The sequence below is a fragment of the Uloborus diversus genome, chromosome 6 (assembly GCF_026930045.1).
Source record: "Uloborus diversus isolate 005 chromosome 6, Udiv.v.3.1, whole genome shotgun sequence".
Classification (NCBI taxonomy): Eukaryota; Metazoa; Arthropoda; class Arachnida; order Araneae; family Uloboridae; genus Uloborus; species Uloborus diversus.
In genome coordinates this window covers 30,407,662-30,428,643 of record NC_072736.1, presented here as the reverse complement: position 1 = coordinate 30,428,643, position 20,982 = coordinate 30,407,662, and the positions used below count along the sequence as shown (strand labels likewise).

Genomic DNA, 20,982 nt, shown 5'->3' with positions numbered 1-20,982 from the left:
ATGCTTGCATAAACTGCCGGGGTTTAAAAAAGAAACTGATCTTAACGGTTTATCACCAAATAACACCGTCTTAACAATTTGAGGAAGAAGATGCCGTTTTTGCATGCTTGAACTTTTTATCAATTTTATCAATTATCCTTACCGCACAAGGGTACACGTTAATTTCGTACATGCGTTAAGGTCTTTTTGGGTCTTAGTTTACGTAAATGATATAACAGAGTCCATTTATTTAAAAACAAGTGATAAATATGTCTTTCACAGAGTCCCGAAAATGAAAAAAGGGAAAAAAGTAGATACTTTTCAAAATCCCACGAATTTGGAAACACATTGTCTCTGTACCTATTACAATTGTAATAAAAACAAAAACACATTTTTAAAGATAATTTTGTGCTCTTTAATTTAACAGTCGATGACTTTGCTCTCAAAAAAAAAAAAAAAAAGTTTGTGAGATATAAGACGAAAGCTGAAAAAACGGAATCCAAGATAAACCGAAAAAACGGAATTCCAAGATAGTGGCGCGAGCTTCCCTCAAAATCCGTCTACCACCGGTGACTTTTAGTATGTTCATTGGGAGATCTTTTTGTACATGTGTACCAATTTTTATATCTAAAAGTTTAATTTTCATCCTCATTTTGGGTCTTCATTTGCTGGACTACGGTGGAAGGTAAAAAAAGAATGAAAAGAACACCTGCACATATTTTTGTCTTTCTGCATTACTCGCCTTCTTCCTCCCCCACCTGCCCTCTAATTCAAGAAATAAAATCTTCCTAATAACCTGCACTACTTCAGACTGAAAAGAGGAAATAATCATATAAAATAAATCCTAGAAGGGCTCCAAAAATGGAAAAAAGCGAAAAAATGGTCAGTTTTTCGAAAATTCACTAATTTTGAAATTTAATTTCTCGTCAACTATTATAGGTACGGTAAAAGTAAAAAAAGATTTTTAAATATAATTTTATGTTCTTTAATTAAAGCAAATAAAAAAATTTTTTTGCAAGTAAATAGTTTTTCAGATAAAAGACAAAAACCGAAAACACGCACTTTAATTTCAAGATGGTTGTGCGAGCTCCTTCTCTACCACCGGGGACTTAAAGTACCCTCACCTGCTTTCCAGTTTCAATAAATCAAATCACCATAACGACCTACACTACTTCAGACTGAAAAAATAAATGAAGCACATCAAATCAATTGCTGAGGAGGTTCCAAAAATAGAAAAAAGGTAAAAAATGGGCAATTTTTCAAAAATTCACAAACTTTGAAATTTATTGTCTCGGAAAGTATTGTAGCTACAATAATAATAATAATAGCTTTTTAAAGATCATTTTACGCTCTTTAATTCATCGAATTATAATTTTGTTCGCAAGTCAATAGTTTTTGAGATATAAGACGAAAACTGAAAAATAATAATAATAATAATAATAATAATAATTTGAATTTTTGGCATCTTGAATTCAAATTATGTTTTTCGCAATCACGAGCGTGTGTGTGTTGTGTATGTATGCGCATGTGTGTTTGTGTAGGCGCATGTGTGTGGGTGCGTGCGTGTGTGTGTGTGTATGTAAGCATGTGTGTGCATGTTGTGTACGCAGTGCTGTGTGTGTACGGGTGTGTGTGTAGGCGTTCATGTGTGTGTGTATGTATGCATGTGTGTGCATGTTGTGTATGCAGTGCTGTGTGTGTAGGCGTTCGTGTGTGTGTGTGTATGTGTGTAGGAGTGTGTGTATGCAGGGCCGTCCCGACGGGGGGGGGGGGCGAGCGGGGCAATCGCCCCGGGCGCCACGAAAGGAGGGGGCGCCGCAAGGCGTTTCGACGGAACATGACGACATTCACACGAAAACGACAATTTCACGAGGGGCGCTTTGCGGTTCCCCTCATCGTATAAAATGCCCCGACAGTATAAAATTAGGGGCGCCTTGCGGCGCCCCCTCATTTCGTGCATCATAAATACACAGTCATAGATACACAAAATAGGGAATCATTGCAATGATTCTCTATTTTTTCCTAAGGTACGAAATTATTCCTCTCTCTCTAAATCTCCAAAACGTTCGTTTCCTTTGTATCATTGAAGCAGATACAATTCTTGGGAATATAACTGTTTAGTATCAAACAAAAGGTACTTCTCCTTTGTCTAGTTTTCATCAAATTTGCTTGATTTCTGCCCCTGCGTGCAGTGACGTAACCATAAAAAAGTTTTAAGGGAACACATTTAAAAAAAAAAAAATCTTTTTGGTCGGATAGGAAAAAAAGTCAAATTTGTTCGGTCAAAATTTTGAGCATTTAATTTTAAAAACGCAATTTTAGCCTTAAAAACGCGATTATAGGCCATGTTTATTGACGTTACAGTAAGGGTTCAGAGACTCTTTCCGATCGATTATTTTTTAAATAGAATGAAATCAATTTCTTCTCTCCCTGCAAGTTTTCGAAATTCAAGTCTCAAAGACGCAACTTTAAACAAACTTTGAAGATTTTATGGATAGGAGGATCTGGAGCATTTCCCAGGAAAATTGTTCAAAATTATGATTCAAAAAATTTAAGCAATGTTTTACATTCAGGGGCTCAACGTAATTTTTTTGCAAGTGTCGTTTAAAAAATCCATTGCTTGTGATATTAAAGAAAGGCGGACCCTTGCACGAATATTTTCTCAAACTCAAGTCTTAAAATGCAATTCGTAAGGCCATATTTTGTAATATTAGGGCCAGCGATTTTTCGAAATTAGAGCTCCAAAAACGTCATTCTGATCGATTTTCCATGTTGTTGAGTATTTGGGAGCTTCTCCATAAAACTTACAAGTATTTGATGCAAAAGAATAACAGCTTTTTTAATAACATATATAAAAGCTGGTATTAAGTTGGTACAAGTAAGACTAAAAAACTCTTAAAAAGAATCATTGGATGAGTCCAGATCGAAATTTAATTTTGATGTAATTTACTTCGATAAATACATTTTCTATTTATAATCAGCAAATTATTTATTCGTGTTCTTAGTTTGATCAATATGAATAACAACTCCGTTTTGATTGTTTGTTTTTTATCTAGTGGGATAACATTTTACTAGATAAATATTTGGATTTTCAACATTTCCCATTTTTCGAAAAAATTTTGGGGCATTAATGTTTTACAAATATTCGAAACAGATTCATTGCTTTTGTTTTAATTTGTATTATGCATAGTCCTTTGATTGTTCTGTTCATTAATATGTAAAAAAAATAAGTATCTATTATGCATTGATGTTATAACCAACTTGATTTTTCTGTGTGTATGGGGGGGGGGGAGGGGGAGCCAGGAAACTTTCGCCCCGGGCTCATCGGACGGCCCTGTGTGTATGTGTGTGTATAGGTGTGTGTGTGTGTGTGTGTGTGTGTAGGTGTGTGAATTTGTTTGCGCGTGTGTGTAGGATATGGATGCAACCTGGAGACAGTTTTCGCTAGAGGAGCAGCATCGTGAGGAGCCGGTCGACGGTGGTGCTGGCAGAGGGTGCTGGTGGGAAAATAAAATGATAGCACGCGAAAACAGTCAAATGAGAACAATAAGCAATCGTGATTGCTCAAAAACACACCTAAAATTCTTGGTGGCGCTGCGAGCTTCCCCCTACCACCGGGGACTTTTAGCATTATCATCAAGAGCTCATCCTGTACGTGTGTGCCAATTTGCAAAACTACATGTTTTTTTTCCCACCCTTTTTTGGACCTTTGTTTACTACACTAATTTATTTGATTCCGAATTCAGTATCGTAGAAGTATTTTTGATATTGCTTGCTTTTATCTCACTTGTAAAGCATACTGGTTATCTGTTTAGTAGGAAAAAAATTGTTATACTGCCGTTTTCGTTTTTTGCACTATTTGTGAACGAAGAAAAAAATGCTGTCATGTGAATCTTTAGTTATATCTATTTTTTAACTTAAAACGGGTACAATGAGAAATTCTGTAAAACTATACAATCAAGTAACAAAATGTCAAAGCCTGGAAAGTGCAAATGAAGTACTCCAAATACTTTTAATTAACTATTCTAGAGTCTAGAGTCCTTGAAAGTAATTAAATATGTCTTTGAAACCCTTTCAGAAGTCCTTCGATTTTATTTCTTATCAGTAGAATGATGTTGTTAATTTTCTTTATCGGAGAATGGCAGCTATTAAGTTTATATTTTGCAATGAGACAGGGGACAGTGAGGCATCCTTAATTCGTTGCTTACTGCTGCCATGACGCCCTGCATCAAAAAAATAACGAAGCTTGAATGAAATTATGACTTTTATTGCTGTATAACAGCGGTTCCCAACCTTTTTCTCTTTGCGAACCCCTTGGAACAGGCAAAAAAGTTCGCGAACCCCCTGATGTTGAAATTAGTAACATGTAAGAAACAATAAAAAACAGCATGTTTCCTTTCCATTTTTTTGCAGCATTTGATTGCAATAAACAAAAATATAATTGTAAAATATCATTAAGTGCAAACATTAATAAAAAGTTAAAACTAAATCTACAAGAAAAATTATAAACAAGAAGTTTTATAAACCAACTATATTTTTTAAGCATACTTTAAATTGGGGAAAAAAATCCTTAATGCGATAGTTGTGGCTTTTTGACGGAACAAAGAAACTGAAAGTTTGGTTCAATGTCTGACAGTTTGAGTTTTAAATCAGGCTCTGCATTCAATCTGCTTCGGTATTTATCTTTGAGATAAGTATAGGAGGAAAATCCTTTCTCGCACAGATATGTTGTACAAAATGGTAATAAAATTCAAATTGCTTTTTTGGACAAAACGGTATAGTCATTTCTTACACTGAGCCAGAAGCGAATTAACGAGAGCTCTTTAAAGGTAGTTTTCAATGAATTATCACAGGGTAACTCGATGAGCATTTCCTTTTCAGGTAATGTCAGGGTATTCTCTAAGCATGGATTTCCTTCAAAAGGATTGCGTACCCAGTTGTTGAGAGAGGGACGTTACGACTATTAGGAAAATACTTGTCAAAAGTTAGTTCAAGATGTTGCAGATGTTCACATACATTTCTTTTACCGCTTTCATCAAGTTTCATTGAGTTTTCTGATAAAAAACTACTAAGAGAAGTGAAACAAGAAAATTCACCCATTTCCAGGCATTGGATCCAGAAATTCAATTTTTTTACCATAGCTTCAATTTTATCATATACAACGAAAATATTAACAACTGCACCTTGCAAGGATAGATTTAATTCATTTAATTTTGAAAAGATGTCAGCTAAATATGCAAGCCTTTGCATCCAAAGAGGATCGAATATGCAAGTGGACAAGTGAAATGGATGATCAACAAAAAATGCTTGGACTTCTGACTTCAATTCAAATAAGCGTGTCAAAATTTTGCCACGGGAAAGCCATCTAACTTCTGTGTGAAGAAGTAAAGTAACATCCCTACTAGCAAAATTTCTTGCAACAACCTTGACAGATCTTGATATTATGCTGACGGCGTCAATATTGACGTGTTTCATACTGCATAAAGGTTGCATAAAGATTAAAAAGCAATATTGCAATAACAACACGTATGCAACATTGCATTCATCTTAAAATACCAATATTGATATTACCTTACAATATCAGCATTGCATACATGTTGACGCCGTCAAGATGTATTGATTTCATTCTGTCGCCGTCAAGGTAATTAGTACACAATAGAACAGGGGGAATTTCGTTGATACTTGCGCATGCGCACAGTTCTTTATACCCAGCGTCCCTTGCATTGCTGGCATGTTATCTTCCTCATCCTTCGACCTTCATAGAGCTCCACGCTGCACGTGGCGTTGCATTCTTTAGGCTTCGCTAAGTTGGTTGCTTAGTTATTAGTGTGGAATAGTATTGTTTTAGGAATAACTTATGAATGACTGATAACTGCATTTGTTGATTACTATAGTACTAAGACAAGCCATATCGCAGACGTTGTGCGATCAATGATAGAAATGCCCGAGATCGTCCTTAGACTTTGAAACAAAGGATCAGCAGCCGAGAATTTCGTATTATAACTTCAATCTCACGAGTAAGATTATTTTTATTCAATGATTATTTATGTTATTCTTTAAGATAACTTCATATGTTTTGTCCAGAGGATATTTTCAATGCTGACATCCATTCAGAAATGTACTTTATTGTATCTATTTATTTATTGTTATCTTTATTCTTTAATGTGCTATAAAAACTTTTGCAATTATTCCTTACTAAGTATTTTATGTCTTTATAATACAATTAGAAGCATAAATTTAAAAAAAAATAAGTCAAGTATTACGCAAAACGAAGAACTTTTCATTTTTTAAATTAAATTACGAGTACTATTAATATCTTTATATGAATTTCCGATCAGATGTCAGCTTTAAGAAAATATTCTTAGGCTGGAAAACTAATCAGTCCTGAAGAATAACAGAAATAATTAAAAAATGAAATTTAATTCTCTAGTTTGAAGTGAAAATAATACAAATAAATAAACAAATAAAACACCTTGCAAACGTACTGATTTCATACTGTCATGTCAATGTATCCTGACATTTTCCCGTCATATCAATACGTATGCAAGATTACAAAAGCAAGATCATCTTGCCTAGACCCTGATTTGATGCTGTCATAACAACATCTTGATATTATCCTGTCATATCAATACGTATGCAAGATTACAAAAGCAAGATCATCTTGCGTAGACCTTGATTTCATGCTGTTATGACAACATCTTGATATTATCCTGTCATATCAATACGTATGCAAGATTACAAAAGCAGTCTACCTTGATATTTTCCTGATATTATGCTGCATACACCTCGTCAGTCAATATTGTGGCAGCCTCCTGACAGCATAAATGGAGTAACATAACAACATTGAGGCAACATTAATGCAAGATGATTTTTCTTGCATGTCAACCTTTATGCAATACTGAGGCAAGATATTTTGCTTACTGGGATGAAGGCTTCCCAATTCCTCACAAAGCGCGTGAAATAGACGGCAGTTTGTGGCACGCGATTTTATGAAATTTACAATTTTTACCCCATCATTCAAAGTAGCGGATAATTCTGCGGGAATACGCTTACATGCTAATGCATGTCTATGAATGCAGCAATGAGTCCATTCAATTTTCTCGTTGATTTTCTTTACTCGCACCACAAAGACAACAAATTTTCCTGTCATTGATTTTGCACCATCCGTGCACACACCCACACACAAAGACCAATCTATTCCATTTTCTTCAAAGTAACTGTTGACCAGTTCGAAAATTGCTTCTCCAGTTGTGTTGGTTTTCAAAGGTTTTGCAAATAGTACATCTTCTTTAATTGTATCCTTAAAAATATACCTAACATAAACAAGTAATATTGCAGCGTTTGCTACATTAGTCGACTCATCAAGATGGATCGCAAAATTATTCTCTTTTATTCTATTCACAAGATCTTTCTCCACATTACTTGCCAAAACAGTAATTCTGCGTGATACTGTGTTGTTTGATAGCGGAATCAGGTCAATTTTTTTTGCTGACTTTTCTCCCAGCATACACTTAGCAATATCTTTAGCACACGGTCCAATTAAATTTTCTGCAATTGTATGTGACTGTCCAGATCTTGCAATTCTATAACTGACTCGATATGAAGCTTCAAGGGTCATTTTACTATCTTTGTTGGATTCTAACAGGAACGTAGAGACGCTACACTTTTTATTATATTCCAATTTTCTTTTAAAATATTCGATAGGTTTGTCCTTGTTTGTGTCGGATGCTTTGTTTCGAGGTGTCTTCTGAGAAGTGACGGTTTCAAACTGCTGTTCGCTAGAACTTCGTTGCAGAGAAGACAAAGCGGTCTAGGTTCAGACTCTTCTTCAGTAAAATAAAAGCCCATTTGTAAATAGTCACTGTCATATTTTCGCTTTTTTCCTTTTTTCTCCCCTAGTTCACTTTTCTGTTTAGTCGGGGGAGGCGGCAGTTCATTACAGCTATCTATTTCAATATCATGTGTTGATTCGAAAGTTACTGCTGATGTTGAGGGTTGATCGATTGACTGCTTGTCCATTTGTCGCTCAACCAAACTACCAGTTTTCAAACATCGATCCATAACAGCAGAAAGTTATTAAATCATAAAAATTACCAACACGATTATAACTTCAAAAACAGAGTAGCAAGTTCACGTAGCAAAAACCGATTGCAAACAAAATCACTTGTTTTCAAGCATCTCTAAAGTATCTCTAAATACGTCTGTTAATAACTATTTCTCCAGAACTATGAGCATGCTGATGTTATATATTTTTGAAAACGAACAGATGGGTAAAATCCAGTAATAAATTTTAAGTTTGGAGCTTTTTGCTGTCATGTCTGCTATTCGATGACTGAATTCGACGGAAATTCCCGAGTTCTATTTCAACCAGATTAGAAATAATACCCCTATGATGCATTGTTTGAGAATTCTTTATTTTTTTCGACATATGTATATTATGTATATTGTTTGATCGACTCCACGCGATGGCGCCTTTTTAAGGTCATCGTGATCCCCGCTACAGCTTAATACAACGTTTCTGCATGGCGCCTCGCAATAAAGAAGGAAGGATATCTCTTTTTGTTGTCTATCGAAAAAAAAAAAATGAGAAAATTTCTTTTTAACCAAGATTATAAAACCACTGAAAGATTTTTTTTTTTTTTTTTTTTGAGCTTAATACAAGAGTCTGGCGCGTTTTCAAATTAAAAAAAAAATTTAGTAACTATGTGTGCAAATTGAATATTTTATAATTTTTTACCAAACTAGGAAAAATCCGCCATTGCACCGAAATTTTCGCGAACCCCCTTCCTGCACCTCGCGAACCCCTGGGGGTTCGCGAACCACCGGTTGGGAACCTCTGCTGTATAACATCACAAAAATATTTCCGTTTTGTACTTATTCTTTTTACATTTTTTATTGTTTCCTTACAACATGCTAAATGTAATAATTTTTTCCACGTTTCAAAATTGCAACATTCTGAGAAAAAAGCAAGTTAGTGAAGATTTTCTGATACAGGCAGGAAAGAAGTTATTTACTAGTAATAGACAAAGGCTACAGTGAAAGCATTCCATCCTTATCTAATGATTTATCATAAGATGATACTTAAAGTCATCACTAATCCAGAATCATCTAAATCATTCTATCTTAGCCTCAAAAAAAAAAAAAAAAAGAACCTATTAGATATCATTACTGTGTGTCAAGACGACATGGAGTTTGCCTTGAATCGCTCATACGAAAACCAAACGACAACAGTTATATTTTTCTTGGTAAATTTAGACATTTTGGAAATTCGTTGATTCAAAAAATATGTGTCACCGATCAGGGAAACAGTAAAACAAAATTGCATTGCATCTCGTTTTTATTTATTTTTTTTTCTCGTTTGTGTGAATTTATTTTTTTCTAGATCCACTTTTATAATACCTATTACAATGACAAATATTTTAAATTTTGAAAGAATTTAATTTCTGCGTTTTTAAGCACTTTCATTATACTTGGCCTGATTGTCACGGAGTAATCTGAGGCCTGGTTTTGCTAATATCTCAGCAACTAGACCACTTCGGGATTACTAAAATGATTTGCTTAATAATAATGAGGTACAACTTAACGCTGAAAAATGAAAATTCTAAAACAAAATTATTATTTCGGTTAGGATGGAAAACAGCAAATTTAATTTAATTTCTCCATTAAATGTTTAAATATAAAACCCATTGTTACAAATTTTGTTGCCTTGCGACAGAAATGTTAATAGTAATCTTAATGAAAATTTTAAATCAAGGTTTCTCTGAACATAAAAATTTGTTTGAAAATAAAAAACGTTAAAATAACAGAATTAAAAAAAAAAAAAATTCTAAGCACTTTTCATAATGCACTCAAAATGACAAAATAACTTTTCTGGGTCAAAAGGGACAGTTTAAGTATTCCTGTAGTTTTCAATAATTCCAAGAAAACGACTTCTCAAACGAAGAAAAGTGCGCTCAAGTCATTTCAAACTAAACTTTCTCATTAAGAAAAGTATGCATGTTTCAACACTCAAATTTATGATTGAAAGCTAGATAATGACAAAACATTCTCTACATGACTTGAGCCTAAAGATGTAAAATTTCCGAAAATTTTAAAGGGGTGGAAAAAACCATTTTTTTCTGGAAAAATTGGAAAATTTGATTTTTTTTATGAATAAAAATAGGGATTCTTATTTTTTCTTGGAACATATAAAGGGTTAAGCATTAAAAAACATACGCAATCCAGGCATCTTCTTTTTTGCTTGACAGAAATACACATAAAGGTAAGTTTCATTAGAAAAAAATAGCCTTTTTGTTTTATAATCGAGAGCTTTCTTGGTCAAACACGAGAAATAAGTCAAATCGTGATTCAACCAATAATATAGGGTAATATGTGTCTACTCATAACAATTAGGTTTTCTATTTTAGGTTGCCTTTGAAACTTGAAATAATAATTTGGGGGTCCCCAACAGAGCGAGGGTCCTAAGCTATATCTTGTTTAGTTTATAGGTAAATTCGGCCCTGGGTATTTGCAACATTTCCATTTCTGAAGTTAGTGTTTTTTATTCCGTTTTCAACCAAGGTCGTCCACACTTACGAGCAGAGGGAAGGGACATGCTTCCGTCCAGAAAATTAGCCAAAAAACCGGTTTTAAGAAATTTCTTAAAACGTGTATTACGTAGAAGTCATTTAACACCAAAATAGTCCCTCCACCCTTTTTTTTTTGTAACGTTTTTAATTTTTAAGTTTTCAGGTATAGTTCGTCGATTGCAATTCTGTGGTCTTATGATAAGATACAACAGTGACTGTTTGATGAGTCATATTTTTTCCTGAATATAACAAAACAGCATATCAAATTGAAAGGAATTTAAAGCTCTACAACTTTGTCAGTGACAATTTTCATGAATACTGATCTTGGGAGGCACTAGGAGCAAATGTGTGACAAAAAGAGAGAATTTTTCCGAAAATCATCGATTTTTTATAACATACACCCAGAAAATTATTGGAAATTTGACAAATATGTGTAGAAACAGTTTCATAGAAAGTTTATTTCGCTTGAATTTTTATTTTAAACGCATTTTTTCTACTGTTTTCGACATTTTTTTAAAAAACCCAAAATGTTCTTCCCCCTCCCTCCTCCCTTTAGCTCACCCCCCAAGGTCGGGGACTTTTAGTATGTTTACTTACTAACTACCCCTAACAATATTCTGAAGTCAAAAATTATCGCATATTCCACGCACGCTATAATGTGTTTATTGACTGGACTATATCGTTTGCTCAAAAAAACGTTTTGAATTTAGAACAAAAAAAAAAAAAAAAAAAAAACGATTACATTTTGAATGAATTCTGTTACTTAAAAAAAATAATTAGTGCTTCCTTGATCAAAACTGTGTTTTGAAATCAAACTTAGCTTAGTTATTTAATATCTATATCGCTGAATTTTTGATGAGCACTGAACTTTAATATCTTGTGCGTTAACCATTTTATCAACTGTCATCTTTATTTATAGCAGCGTCTTTATCCTGTTTTTTTCCCCCCATCTACGAATCAACGATTTGAATAATTTCCTCTGTTATTACGTTCACTCACTTGTGTTCTTAGCACTCCTCCCTGTTCAGTGGTACTTCATTAGTAAATTGTAACTGGATTACTTTAAAAAGAGTCTTAAGTTTCTACTTTTGAAAACTACTCATTTGAAAAAAACATATGTTTAAAAAATTTTTGATGACTCTTTTTTGTTCTTCGGTTTTTAATTTAGCGTGTTTCCTTTATTTAAAATCATTCAGCCTTTTTCGCTCTCGTCACTCATTTTCTTTTACCTCCGAGACTTAATATTAACGGAAAACAATTTTTAATTATTAATAATGTAAAAAAGAAAATAAACATCAATTACTCAAGAAACCAGTATTGAATAAACTTAAGTATAGCAATAAAATCTTAATCAAACTCCAATCTTGTTGCGACTTCTGGATAAACGCAACGACACTTTCTGAAATTGACACCCTCTTTTCGTCTTCACTTACTAATTTACGCTGATCAATTACAATGATTGAAAAATATTCGATTTTTATAAGATGTGTGAAAGTAATCATTATTAAATGACAAGAAAAAATTGTATCTGTGAAAAATGAAAGAATGCTACTATTTTGCTTTTAAGAAAAAAAAAAAATTAAAAAATGTGTGGTTAAAGCAAAATTTGCAGCCCCTGAAAATTTCACCGCCCTAGGCAGCTGTCTACTCTGCCTATTGGAAAATTGGGCCCTGTCCGGTACTAAAAGAAAGATATTGTGAAAATTTCGCGAAATCGGCAGGATAGTTTTCAAGTTTTGTGCGCTCAAACTAACAGATGATTTTTGGAGAATTCATTTTATACTATGTAGAAATCATACAAACCACGGAATCATTTTTTGATAAATAAAATGTACAGCAATATTCCATATGAAAATTGAATTTATTCAAATAACCAAGTATCAAACTATGTTTAATCAATTTTATTTGAAGCTTACGATAAATGAAGTTACAGATTCAATTTATTCTATAAAATTTTCTTCTATCTTCATTCCATCGTAATCAAATGTTGAATTCAACCTAAAAAATGAATATAAGTAGAATTATTAACATAAATACTTTCAAATGTAAATAAATGATCAAATGAAAGACATTTTGACCAGTAAATGAAGATATATTTTAAAACAACTAAAAACGCTGAAAGAAATATTTAATGAATATTTTTCCAATATCGCTTGAACTTATTGAGAATGCAGTCAATATAAATTTTAATCCGACAAACAGAAAATTTGACACTACTAAAAATTAAATTCAAAGAGTAAGTACTTCACTGGTACAATATAATGTGGGTAATATTACAAGAAATGAATGATCTACTGCTTCCCCGATTAACAAAAATAATATTTTAGCGCAAAACATTGATTTTTCAATTTGTTATGCGTGCAGAAGTTTTTGAAAAATAAGAGGCCCTGACGACAGCGTTGTTTTTTGATCCAGCCAGATCAGGAGTCAAGCAGTCCCTGATCCAGCACTCCCAAAAGTATTGATCTGTAATGGGAAATTGGAGGACTTTGACAAGGAGTTTTAAACAACAGTACCATCAGCGAAACACTTTTGTTACTTTCAAAACAATGGATGAAAAAAAAGTTTCTACTGCTATCGTCCGTTTTCCACGAGATGGCACTTGTCTCCTCCATCGTCACGTGGTATCCGATGATTCTATTTCGCTGTTTTTGGAAGAAGGTATATTCGGATCATAGCATTTTGTTGTAAAAGCAGCAGTTTTTAAAATGTAAAAATTACTAAAATGACAACAGACAAGTGAAGCAAGTGAGGTAAAAGATACTAAGACTTTTTTGCACATTAAAATCCACGCCCAAGTTAAGGATGTCTGGTTGTCTTCCTTAAAAGCGCGTGGATTGCTTACGGATCAACCCCGTGTAAAATGGAACTCTGCATTCGAGGAGGCGTGGCGAAGTGCCTTCTCGTGGAAAACGGACAATAACCAAGCGTTGCTTTTAGATGGAAAAAAATCTGTTGAAATTCAATTATTATATTTTGACCACGGAAAGATAAAGGATGAACTAGAAGCGGAAATGGACCACTTCATTTTGTAATAGGTATGATCAGTAAGATCGCTCTAGCAGACAACGTGTAAGCAGTAAAGATTTTACTGATGGCGCAATCTTGCTGATCCTACCTAGTACGAAATGAAGTGGTCGGTTTCTACTTCTAGTTCATCCGCCATCTCTCCGTGGTCAAGCTATAGCAGTCGTGCCCTTTATGTTCCAGACCGAAAACTTACTGAGTGATGCTTTAATTATATTACCTTAACTTGTTGAATATTATTAATCTAAGGACTGATCTTTTTTCACACAATGAGGTAAGATGGGCATCCAACCATTTCTGTAGCAAAAATACTCCCTTCTGTTCACAGCAGGTTTATCGTCCGTTGCCGAACAAGAAATATTGCACGATTTCGGGGTGAACTTGTTGGAATTACATTCTATTTCGCCAGGTGAATGCAACCTAACGTCACAGTCTATGATAGCTGAAACAAATGGAGAAATATATACGATCACATAAAAAAATTGTGGTCAAAAAATCAAATCTCTTTATGTTGAAACAGGGTTCGAAAATATCATGATATTTTTGAAAATATCGAAAATACCCGATATTTAAATATGTATCGGATATTTTGATATATATCTGATATTTTCAGCCAGCACAAACTAAAGTCATCAAAATAGTAAATGTATTCTCAAATCACTCTATATTATCTTATATAGTTATTACAATATGTAGACTTAAAATTAATGTTTTTTTTTTCATTTTTTATCTAATATTTTATTTTACATTTTATCAAATTTAATGAAGTTAATTTAGCATAAGCTGTTTCTCTTCTGTTAGCTACCTTTAAACAGTTATATGTTTCAGAAATAAAAAATATGCATTAGTCGGTGCACAGTCATAAGACCTTTTCTTTTTTTCTGACCAACGTTTAAAGTATTTAATTAGGGACTTTTAATATGAATTAAAATTATTACATTATTGATAATTTTAAGAATATAAAATGCAAGTAAAAAAGGAATATTATGTATTACTTTGTTATATTATGAATTAATACATCATACAAATATAGTACATAACGTTTTGGTTATTTAAAAAAATAAATGAACAATATTACTATGATTAATATAATTTTTGTATTGAAAATACTGAGGTTGACAAAATAAATATCGAAAATATCAAAATATCACGATAGTTTCAAAATAAATATCTGATACATATCGTGATATATATCATGACATACATCGACTGATATATATCGGCATTAATAAAAAAAAAACATTTCTTTTGTAACAATATGTTAATGCAATATAGCGTGACACGTGACAAAGGAGTAAGGGAAAATGGAGGACGATGAATGGAGGTAGGAGGATGGGAGTCAAATATGTTGAAAAGAAAAAGTGACGCAAAGGGATGTAAGTGGACATTTTCAAGTTTTAAGTAAAACGCGTTTGAAGATAAGGCCCTCGGTAGACTTTCATTGGAATGTTTTTCTAAATCATGCTGTATAGCAGTACCTAAAAGGGCTTCTAGCAGGGGAACATATGGCAAAGTGAAATAGCGGGGCAATGGCAAAGTGAAATAGCGGGGCAAAGTGAAATGTTGAAATATTTACTCTGCTTTTAGCTTCACCTATCTGGTATTATTTTAACTATATAGTACATAGTCTATTTCAGTCAGGAAAAAAATGCCGCCGAAGATTAAAGCATTTGGTTGGTAATTTTTAGAAAAGGATAGTCATATTGAAATATTTTGTTGTAAGTCACAAATTATTTTTGCTACTATAAAATGATAAAGTTATCGTTTTTATCATTTTAAATAAGAATTGAGACCTCCTATTATTCAATGCAGTATTAATTTAATTAATATTAAGCTTATTTGTATTTTAAATATGTATTTTAATTGTACAATTAGTAAGTACATACGGGGCAAAGTGGAAGAGGCAAAGTAAAATAGTATGTTTCAATTACTCACATAATCCAACTCCTAAATACAATCACTTATGTTTTCATTTATTAATTAATTCATTTACATTTCTTCATTTAGTAATTCACTTATATTTATTCATTCATTCACTTATTTTCTTACTCATTCATTCTTTTTTCTCTTTCATTTATTTTTCTTCATACATTAATTGATTTATTCATTTATTATTTGTTATTTTTTCATTTATTCATTCAATCTTTTGTGTACTGATTCTTATGATCAAAAATATGTTTTATAATCGAATAGAAAATATTTCATTAGAAAAATACTTTATTTTTCACTTGCCCCGTAAAAAAATAGTGACAATTTTCCCTTTTTTTTGACGACTCAAACTTATTGCCGAAAATAAAAAATACTGTTTCAACGCAAGTTTTATTATAAAGTACAATGTTCTTTCTTTATGTACTATAAAAAACAATTTAAAACAAATTTCCGATTTGTTCGCGTTGAAAAGACTCAGTCATCTTAACCATCTCACTTTGCCTCACATTCCCCTACTACCTCCTCCCTCAAGACAAAGGAGAGGTTCATCCGCCATTTGAACTGGCTACCTCCAACTTTTTACTTTTGGCACTTACATCCCATTGCTTCTCACTGCCTCGTTTATGGACAGCCCCTCAGCCTCACATTTTTGTTTCAGAAAAATTAAACTATTTTGGATTTCCATAATCAAACTTTCCCTTTCCACTCTAACATTTTTATTTGTTTTAAATACTAACCTCTGCTACCTCAGTAAAAAATTTAGCGTTTTAGAATAAGGTAACATTTTAGAGCGTCACTTTCTCTACTTTATTTAACATTAAATGTCATACTTTTCGTTTTTTACCTTCTAGCAGTGGCGGTGACTCGGGAGGGCCAAGGGGTGGGGGCAGTGGCGTAGCTAGGGGGGGGGGCGGAGGGGGCGGTCCGCCCCGGGCGGCACTTTTCTAGGGGCGGCAAATTGACCCTTTTGATGTGGAAAAAAAATGCATTTTTCAAATAAGGAAATTATGGCTTCAATCCGTTTCTGCAGGCAAAAAGAAAACCTCTTCTTGAAGCACTAAAAAGGGCAAAATAACTTTTCTGGGGCATAATGGACAAGTTAATTATTCCTGAAGTTTCCAACTATTGCAAGAAAGTGACACCACAAACGAAGAAAAGTGCGGCTCAAGTCATTTCAAAACAAAATTTCCCAGAAAAATAGGCGTGTTTCAACACTCAAATTTATGATTGAAAGCTTGATAATAATAAAAAATTCTCTACCTGACTTGAGCCGCACTTTTCTTTGTTTGTGGTGTCATTTTATTGGAAGAACTGAAAACTGAAGGAATACTTAAATATTCAATTCTGACCCAGAAAAGTTATTTTGTCCTTTTGAGTGCATTATGAAACACGTATAGTACTTTTTAAAAAAATTGTTATTTGGACTGTAGAGGTTACTTCAGAAAGACGAAAACAATGAACTTTTCCAATTTTTGTAATAAGAAAAATCTAATGCAGGGTTTTGTGGGAGTTTCTTGAAAGCCTGCTCGTGAAACAAAAACTTTTCCCTTTTTTTACTTCAGAAAAATGGTGACAAGAGTAAGAAAAAGAGGAGGAGGTATAAAATGTTACACGAAACATTTTATTGCTCATCACACTTTATATGTGTCAGAGTTTGCTTTGATTTCCCACTCTTTACAAGAGTTCTCTTCTTCAAACGAAGTATAAGTGATAAAGATAGTTCAGAAATACGTTTTTAGACCTCAATGTTGAAAAATTTCTGGGCAGAGCCCATAACCCTGCTGTTTCCTCTAACGTAGCAAACACAGCCAAAAAATAAAAAACAATATCTTTAACTCTGAAAACTTTCCTGAAGAAAACTCCCACCCTCTCTTGTAAAGTCTCAACATCTAGCTTAAAATTACGTTCTTAAAGCTTCGATACTTCAATATCAATTTGTAAAAACAGCATTTGAACCCTGACTGTCCTTGATTTTCTAACGTGATCAAATATGCCCTAAAATACGTTTTTAGGACTTCAATTTTTGGAATTTTTCTGACAGAGATATCTTAATCACCCTCCCCCTCTCACCTAACGTCTCCAAAGATTAAAACTGCGTTTGGAAAACTTCAATTTTGAAAAATATCCGAGGGAAGAACTCTTTACCCCTTTTCCTAACGTCCGCAAAGATAGCCCAAAATTTTCTTTCTTAAAAATTTTCGTGAGTAGGAGAGCTCGCTAACCCTTCCTTCTGACAGATAGTCTAAAATAAACTTCAGCTTTGAGAATGATTTTTAGAGGGAAACATCCCTCTGTCCCCCTCTTCGTTCTAATATTATGAAACCAAATCAAACTCTGACGTCAACTACGGAAACTTTTCAGGAGAAAAACGCATGGCTCCACAACATTTTTTATGCCATTAGAGAACCTCTCAACGTCACCAAAGACAGCCTAGAATTGCGTTTTTGAGACTTAGGTGCCGAAAATTTCCGAAGAAAGAATCGGAGCCTTCCCCTTTCAACCAAACCACCAAAGATTCCCTTAAAATTGATTTCAATTTTAAAAACATTTCAGTAAGAAACCTCAGCGCCCCTCTCTCTCCTAACGCCTATACAACTGCGTTAAAATAAGCATGAAATTGCGTTGCCAAAGATAGCCTAAAATTGCTATTTCAGAGCTTAAAATTTTCGCATTAAGTATCCGACCATTCCCGATTTCCATGACTTCTCTTAAGTAGCCTAAGCTACATTTTAAAATTTCGTAAAATTTTCTTTCGTTGCCCATCGATCCCCTAACGTCAACATAAAAACACTAAAAAAGACTAATTTTGGAAAAAAATCGGGAGCAAGCCCGACGAGCCCTTTCTAATAACCTTACTAAAATTGCGGTTTTTGACTGAAATTAAGCAATTTTCTTAAATTAAGCCCTTATCCCCCTCCCTTTTTTTTCTTTTGTAAGTATATAGAAAGTAATTAAGTGTTACTTTTCTTCAATTAAATTTCTAGTTTTAATTAAAAACCTTTGATAGTTTTATGTTTTTGCTATTTCACAAAGAAAGGGCGGCATATTGAGGTACCGCCCCGGGCGGCAAACACAGTAGCTACGCCACTGGGTGGGGAAGCAACCACCCCTCCTTTTTTTGGTTCATTTTTTTTCCAATTTAGGAACCAAAACTAGAAATTATTTTTAAAAAAAGCAAAAATGTCAAAATTTTCATACCATAATTATTTGTTTTACTTTGTATATCTGTTCATGAAACATTATTTAGCACAAGCAATAACTTTTAGTTTATGTATTCATTGTTTAGATATTAGTAAATCAATTGTTTTACAAAAACAAGCGATACTTGTTCAATGAAATTATTGCCAAATGTTTCTGAGGTCTCCAAATACTTTGGGGTAAATAATGTAAGCCTAATTCATGCCTACGTGTTTCTTCGGAGAAAGTAATTGTGTACAAAATTCATCAAAATCTTAATAAAAGTGTGAGTTAAGTTGTTAGATTTACATCAATTACCACGCATCTGATCTTAAAACAGCATTAACACAATTTTGTACTTCCCTTCCCTCCTTTTTTTTTCTTTTTTTTTGCTGCCGCCTATGATTTTCAGTTGTTTTTTTTACCCCCCCCCCCCCACTTTTCAGTTTTAATCGCCGCCTTTGCCTTTAAGCATTTAGAACAGTTGGGGCGTTACAATAGCTAAAATATCCAGAAACATTATTAAGCGTGTTTATTGAGTCTTCAAACTCACGTTTGCACTCTTCAAAACCGTGAGGCTTCCATTTCTCTTCGTTTGTGCGACACGACATTTCTCTGCTATCGACTTTTCCAGAGCCCGGAAAGGCATAGCCATAGATGCAATGTTGAACACAGCGACTGAAATGAAGTAAGAAAGAAGGGAATGTTACAGTATATTACACAACCTGTTATATTTTTCTCATTCAGTCTTGCATTGGGAAAGATAAAATCTACCAGTGGCGTCACTACGAGGGGGGGGGGAGAAACGATCCACCCCGGGTATCACCCGTCTGGGGGATGACACCCAATGTGGAACTGCAAGTTTTTGAAAGTATATTTACTTCAATTCAGAAAATGTCCCCCAATATTTTAAATTATATTTACTCTACCAAACGCAGTTGTATCCCCACAACGAAGTTCTTCTCTCCCATTACATCAAACATTATCAAAGTTTATCTAAACTGCATTATAAGACTACAAATGCGAAAAAATTCTGGGGGAGAAACCCCTCTCTCTTCGTCCCCTATCATCGAGTTAACATTAAACTCAGAATTTGAATCCTGTTGTCAATATTTCGATCTTTCTTTTAAACCAAAAAACTGAAACCCATTATCTTTCCCAGAGTGGAATTTCAATGTTTTGAAAATATGAAGCTAAACTGCATTTTTAAGACAACAAATTTGCAAATTTTCCGGTGTAAAACCCCAACCTCCCTTTCTCCCACTCCACATCATGGAGTGAATACTATACTCATGATTAGGATTATATTTTCAATTCACCTGTGTTTAAGATACATTTGAAATGATTAAGGGGCCATCAATTTCATACACCTCCTCACTTTTTTGACCTATCGACGGTCTGCGCACGTTCTTCTATGCTGGGGCAAGCTGCATAAAAAGCATTTATAGTTTTTGCTTGTCTTTTGTACGTAAGCCCACTTAAAATTTTGTTATAACAAAAATGCAAATGTTTCTGAAAATTGTGTGAATATCTTTTTTTTTTCTGTTAACATAGAATATTAAAACTTTTTATTTTTGCTTTTGTGTGATGTGTGAAGGGAGGGGGGCAACACAAATTATCACTCCTGTTGTCTCTCATGTAAGGTACGCCACTGAATTGACTAAATACTGTATTCTTTCGCAACAGTTTTTTAAACAGGAAAAATAATAAATGTTCCTTACGTCCATTTAGGCCATTGCATGCATTGAATTTCAGCTGTTTGCAAACCTGTAGGAATGTGACAAAAGAAAGAAGCTGCCCTTTTAGAAATAGTATGGTTACTGTTACCTAAGAAAGAAATTTTCTAATCAGTCATAAAATGCGTTTTCATGGTAAAACCTAAACGTGCAGGAATAAGCATAAAATTTTTGAAGTATAGCTTAGAATTTTCGTTAAGAATTGTTTCTACTCATGTAATATTGATTGAGGACTAATTTATCAAAAGGGAACATATCCATTTTCTAAAGATGTTCACGAGGTGAGAAAACGAATTAGGGTAAGCAAAATAGTTTTATCAACTTCTCTGGGTACAGAATTGAGCACGAAAGCACAGCAAATCATGGCCTAGAGTAAGAAATGTTTGTGTGTAAAAAAAAAAAAAAAACAAGGAGCTATCACCATCTTAATTTTAGATATGTGAACTTTTGAACAAAAACCTGAATGTTGAGAATTCCAATTTCACCAAAACCCTAATATTTCTCCTTCTCATATTTTCTTATCGAAGTACATGAACCTAAAGATAGTGAATTAAAATTTGAGGATT

At 33.6% G+C, this 20,982-nt stretch overlaps 1 long non-coding RNA gene across 1 annotated transcript; it reads right to left on the bottom strand.

The window, feature by feature from the left end:
* Positions 1 to 13,861: 13,861 nt before the first annotated feature.
* Positions 13,862 to 20,507, bottom strand: LOC129224477 (uncharacterized). The gene is made up of 3 exons (XR_008580694.1): positions 20,402 to 20,507; positions 19,234 to 19,358; positions 13,862 to 14,016 (listed from the first exon to the last, which is right to left on the bottom strand). It is a non-coding gene; the product is annotated as an uncharacterized LOC129224477 (long non-coding RNA).
* Positions 20,508 to 20,982: the final 475 nt, after the last annotated feature.